Source organism: Manis javanica, chromosome 17, assembly GCF_040802235.1.
Source record: "Manis javanica isolate MJ-LG chromosome 17, MJ_LKY, whole genome shotgun sequence".
Lineage (NCBI taxonomy): Eukaryota > Metazoa > Chordata > Mammalia > Pholidota > Manidae > Manis > Manis javanica.
Window position 1 is genome coordinate 26718423 of NC_133172.1, and position 6528 is coordinate 26724950.

The window sequence follows — 6528 nt, forward strand, 5'->3', positions numbered from 1 at the left end:
ATCTTACTCATGGCCAGCTTAAAATGCTTCTTGTCTCTGTTAACAGACTTTCTGAACTCCTCACCCTCGTCTTTGAGGTCCATAGTACTATGAGGCCTGCCCATCTCCTTCCTCATCTGGCAGCACTGTCTTCCTCACGGTCCAGGCTTTAAACAAATGTGTTTTTCTGTTATTCCATTCTTCACACACACATCTGCCACTCTTTCCTCACTCTCTTATTTCTGCCTAAAACTGTCCTCCTTTTTTCCCTGCCAATTCCTATTCACCTATTTCTAGCCAAATAAGAGGGCTTTCCTGATCCCCAGAATAAGTCAGTTTGCTTTATCACTTACACACTCAGCACCCTTCAGAGCAAATGGCATTGCTGGGATCAAATAATAAATTTTAAATTTACTTGTTTAATTCTATCTTTACTTAGTTACCATAAGTCTCATAACTGTCTTTCTGCTTCAACACCATATGCTCAGAAACCAGAACAGAGCCTGTCCGAAAACAGGTACTAACAAATACATGTGCAATAAGCTCACTGAAATTTGATGAAAAAGAAAGTCTTCACTCAAAGCAAGCTGGATCTGCATTGGGAAAACTTTTTACCTGGAAGTCCTTAAGGAGTAAATAATTGCCACTCCTATTGCCAGATTGAGTCGGGATGGCTCCTGATCCAATTGCAGTGGTTCATAAAAGGCCTATTCCAAGATTCTCAAAGCCCATGCTCAAATTAAGCCCTCTCTACTATCAGACCCTTAAATTAAAGGAAAAGGTGTATGTATTTGATGCATGCAATTGAAGAAAAAAAAAGGAATTTGCACCCTTCACCCAATCCTTGCCTTCCACCACCACTGCCTTGGCTCCAGGGTTGAAGACTTCTACTTGGGGCTTGTTTTACCTTGGGATATATATGGCCTACAGTGGATGAAACAGTAATGATGACTTAGGACTATGGCTTTGATCCTCAGGTCCACATAATGTGTCTCCCATGAAAAGCCAGAGGATAAATCTTGAGTCTGTCTTGGGATGTGTTTCCAAGTGGGAGAGAATTTAAGTGTCATGAGTGAGGGACTGTTTGTCTTAATCACCAGTGTGTCTTCATAACTTAGAATGGTGCCTTTAAGGTGCTACAAACTAAAAAATATGATTGACTAAATGAAAGAAAATAACACTAACTTCAGTAGCTCAAGACTGTGTTCAGAACTCACTATTTTTAGTAACTTCTCCTGCCTACATGTACACATATACACTCCTGTCTTAGTCTTAGTGTATCCCTGACTGGATTTCTTCTAATGTTGATTAGCAAAAAGGGTGTTGAGCCCATTGACTCAACCACTTTATCATTCTTAAGAAGATAAGATTAAGAATACAACCAATACTATTGTAATATCTTGGTTTGGTAACAGAGGGTAACTACACTTATGGTGGTCAGCATCCAGTAATACATATAATTATAGAATCACTTTGTTGTACATCTGAAAGAAATATAACTGTATGTCAACTTTATTTCAATAAAAAAAGGAATGAAAGCATTCTTTGGGTTGGGCTGCACTGAACTTAGCCAAGTTATCTTTGACTTATGACTCATTTTGAACCCCAAAATCCTTACTATCTGAATGCCAATGTCAGTGTTATTTACATCTTTATTTCCAATGGGAGTATAATATCTGCAAAGGACACTCCTCATCTTCTTCTCAATCCTTGGATTTAAATGATCACAAACATAATTTTTAAGAAATGTCCCTTACAGTGATAAAGAACAGCATCAGGAGCTTGTATTACTGATTCATAACCTAACCAGATCCTTTTCTTGGCAATTAAAGATAAATTTTAAATGATGTTGTGGGTAAAATTTTAATATTTCCAGAATATCTCACCTGGCTTTAGTTCATCTGCATATCAACAGGTGTTCAAGGGTGGAGAGAAGTATGGCTTTTGTGGGATTAATGGGTTTAACACATAAATCAAGTGATATAGGGATCATATGTACAAATACGTATGACCTGATTGTTTCTCCTACAACTCCTGATGCATGATCAGTAACAGAATGAGTAAAGACAAAACAGTTCCTACAACTCATGACCACCCTCACATGGTTTTGGTGTCTTTGAGGAGCATCACGCCCTAGGTCAGATAATGATTGTGTGTTGGTCATGTGTTGAAACCCCTACTCAGAATTCTTTGGATGTTTGGGTTCATTTACTCAATAAATATGAGGAGTGCCTTTTCGGCATTACTCTTGCACTGTTATGCCTTGAGTCCTCTGGCTGGCCCTTTCAGATCTTTGATATCTCATCATGTCCCCTCCCTTATCTGCAGGACAGAGGCAGGGAGGGCACCAACAGCTTCAGTGCATTTGCATCATTCCCCAGGGGTGGAGAGAAGTTAATCTACATATTAGTGGGTAATTACCTGGGCAACAGAGGGCTTATTGTACCTGAGAGGTGAAGGGGGCGTCAGCAGTTTTGTTTCTGCTGCAGCAGGAAAGAGAGAAGGGCCTGTACTACAGTTTGTAAGCAATAAATGGGTTTTAAACTTTATTTCTCCCTTTGACTGATTTCAGTTTTTAGAGGCATTTTGCCCTTGCGTTTCCTCTCCCTGGACTTAACATTTGGTGCAGTTAGCAGTATTCCTCTGAACCCAAAATCTGTTACAATGGGTAGGACCTTTGGGAGGGCTGCCCCTAGAAATGTTGGGAAGAAGTGGCGCTCGCACCAAGGGAAGTGTGTCTACACTCATGTGGTCATGGAAGCGCCGACCCCAGCCCATTGCCCGAGCCTAAGTCTACTGATTTTGCCACTGCTGCTGCTTCTGCTGCCGGCTGGAGCCTGGTCACAACTGTGGAAAGGAGCAGAGGTCCAGTACATCTTGCTAGAGAAGCAACTGGCTGCTATGTACCCCGGAGCCCATTGCCAGAAAAGCTCCGACCAAGATAATAAACACCTGTCCCATCACGGGATAACTGAGAGACTGGACCTAAAGGCCATGGAGTGGTGTGGCACAGACATCTACTGTATATCATGTGACTGGCCATTTGCTTTTGCATTCCCCAGGGAATGATGAAGCAGATGCATTGCCCCAGGTGCCCTGGCTAGAAGGAAAGCCTGCCACTGATGTGGGCCAATAGCTACATCAGCGTTTGCTGCACACAGGGACAAAGACAATATGGGCTTGTTGCCCATTGGTGGGGCTTGCCATTGACCTTTGAAGAAGTCAGCCGAGCCTGGAAGAAGTGCCCTGCACATTGTGCAGATCAGCAAACCACCAAGAAGGACCTAAAGCATCTCTTTGCAGCCTATGGCCCGTCGCCGGTGATTGAGAGCGAGTAAGGTACCCACATTATTAGATGTGCATTGCAAGGATGGGTGCAGCAATTAGGAATCAAATGGACATGGCCCTGGCATTTCGACGCATGGACCAGCAATGGCTGGCTCTTCTGGCACTTTGGGGAAAAGGCCTGGAAGCTGTCCTCATGTGTCCTGGAAAAACAGCAAAGTGGCCCCCCACAACTTACTTCTACAGTCCTTGTGTCCTGGATGTGTACCCTGACTGCAGCTGCCACGTGATGGCTGGAATGGACAAGCTTTGGACTTAATCTGCATGGGACTTTGAACCTTGTTGAATCCTCTGTCTGGAGAATTATCATGATCGTATTGCTGTTGTCAAGAAAAAAAATCTTAGAGGATTGACTTTGACTAATGTTTGGTAAAAGTTTTGTGAGCAGTCTAGCATGGCTGTTAGGAATGAGTAAACAGGTGGAGAAACATATTTTGTGCTTGGTAAGGGATTGTGCTGTAAAGTACATTTACTTAATCTGTATAGGATGAGTCCTCTGGCTTGAGGATTATCATGATTTTATTGTATGTCATTAGTTTGGTCGGAAGAGGGGGAATGAGTAAATTGTAAGGTGAGATTTCTGGAAGGGTGGCCTGTGGGTAAAATTGTAATATTTCCAGAATATCTCGCCTGGCTTTAGTACATTTGCATATCAACAGGCACTCAAGAGTGGAGAGAAGTATGACTTTAGTCCATTTGCATCATTCCTCAGGGGTTGAGAGAAGTTCATCTCCATATCAATGGGTAATTACCTGGGCAACAGAGGGCTTCTCTGTAGCTGAGAGGTCAGGGGAGCTGTAGCAGTTTTGTTTCTGCTGGAGCAGGAAAGAGAGAAGGGCCCGGACTGTGGTGTGTAAGCAATAAACAGATTTTTTAAACTTTATTTTTCCCTTTGACTGATTTTGGTGTTTAGAGGCATTTTGCCCCAGGATTTCCTCTCCCCGGACTTACAAATGTTTATATGGAGGAAGCAGCTCAAATGATCTGCTCTGATTCCACATTTTAGAATCCAAATCAGAAAGGCTAAATTCAATAAAGTCAGTCATTTGCTTTTAGATTGTGACCTTTACTAAACCTTCAAACTGCCAGCAAAGGCTGCAGCTGTTTCTCAATAACCAGCCACCTCAGGAAAGAAATACATCTGAGAGAGAGACACTAGACCTGTCTTAATAGGAGAACAAGTAAGGATAGGATAATTTGCTCTGTACATTTCAGAAGCTTTTAAACACAGAAGCAACAGGATCTTTGCAACCTCTGTGGGTTGTCCCAGCCTGGCTTTAGGAAAAAGTTCATTGTAAAGATGTTATCAAAGGCAGAAGACAGAGCACTGGGAGTCTGCCTTTAGCACAAAGGCAACTTTGGGAGGCCTGATAGGGAGGGCATTTTTATCATGGTATTTGTTTGCATGCCAGGGCCCTTATCAGCCTGTTCTGCATTTCCTCTGGTTACGTATTTTAAAGAGCTGATCTTCTCACCGTCTAGACATACAATTCAGAGTCTAAATAAAATCATGAACTGGGTGATACAAGGTGATGAGTATTGTCAGTCACAAATCAAGTCTATGTGAAAGACCTGAATGCTGACAGTTCAGCCTCAAACACCAACTAGGAATGGGTAGTGCCCATAATTTAACCAGCCATTTTCCCAAAATGTGCACCAGTACCACATTTCACGTGAAGTATTTTTTTTTTATTATTTCTTGAAATTAAGGTATTATTGACATACACTCTTATGAAGGTTTCACATGAAAAAACAATGTGGTTACTACATTTACCCGTATCATCAAGTCCCCACCCATATCCCATTGCAGTCACTGTGCATCAGTATAGTAAGATGCCACAGATTCACTTTTTGACTTCTCTGTGCTACACTGTCTTCCCCGTGAACCCCCACACCATGTGTACTAAACATAAAACCCCTCAATCCCCTTCTTCCTCCCTCCCCACCTACCCTCCCACACACCTCCCCTTTGATAACCTCTAGTCCCTTCATAGAGATTGTGAGTCTGCTGGTGTTTTGTTCCTTCAGTTTTGCTTCATTGTTATACTCCACAAATGAGGGGAATCATTTTGTACTTGTCTTTCTTTGCCTGGCTTATTTCACTGAGGATAATATCCTCCAGATCCATCCATGTTGTTATAAATGGTAGAATTTGTTCCTTTTGTTTCTTTCTTATGGCTGAATAGTATTCCATTGTGTATATCTACCAAATCTTCTTTATCCATTCATCAACAGCTGGACACCTAGGTTGCTTCCATATCTTGGCTATTGTAAATAGTGCTGCAATAAACATAGGAGTGCATATGTCTTTTTGAATCTGAGAATTTGTATTCTTTGGGTATATTACAAGAAGTGGGATTACCTGGTCAAATGGTATTTCTCTTTTTAGTTGTTTGAGGAACCTCCATATTGCTTTCCACAATGGTTGAACTACCTTACATTCCCACCAGCAGTGAAGGAGGGTTCCCCTTTCTCTGCATCCTTGCCACCAGCATTTGTTGTTTTTAGTCTTTTCAATGCTGGCCATCCTTACTGTTGTGAGGTGATATCTCATTGTGGTTTTAATTTGCATTTCCCTGATGATTAGTGATGTGGAGCATCTTTTCATGTGTTTGTTGGCCATCTGAATTTCTTTGGAGAATTGTCTCTTCGTATCCTCTGCCCATTTTTTAATCAGATTCTTTGCTTTTGGGGTGTTGAGGCATGTGAGTTCTTTATATATTTTGGATGTTAACACCTTGTCAGATACGTCATTTACAAATATATTCTCCCATAGTGTAGGATTCCTTTTTGTTCTGTTGATGATGTCCTTTCCCATACAGAAGCTTTTTTGTTTGATGTAGTCCCACCTGTTCATTTTTGCTTTTCTTTCCCTTGCCCGAGGAGATGCGTTCAGGAAGAAGTTGCTCATGGTTATAGTGAGAAGATTTTTGCCCATGCTGTCTTTGAAGAGTTTTATGGTCTCATGACTTACACTCAGATCTTTGATCCATTTTGAGTTTACTTTTGTGTGTGGGGTTAAACAGTAATCCAGTTTCATTATCTTGCATGTACCTGTCCAGTTTTGCCAACACCAGTTGTTGAAGAGGCTGTCATTTCCCCATTGTATGTCCATAGCTCCTTTATCGTGTATTAATTGACCACATATGCTTGGGCTTATATCTGGGCTCTCTAGTCTGTTCCATTGGTCTATTGTTCTGTTCT

At 41.7% G+C, this 6528-nt stretch overlaps 1 protein-coding gene across 1 annotated transcript in view; it reads left to right on the plus strand.

Annotated features, from left to right (window-relative positions):
• Positions 1 to 4207, plus strand: part of LOC140846986 (uncharacterized) — a 31003-nt gene extending 26796 nt beyond the window's left edge. The window contains exon 8 of the mRNA XM_073225605.1: positions 468 to 4207. The gene's annotated coding sequence lies outside the window, so the exon portion shown is untranslated. The remainder of the gene's footprint in view (positions 1 to 467) is intronic.
• Positions 4208 to 6528: the final 2321 nt, after the last annotated feature.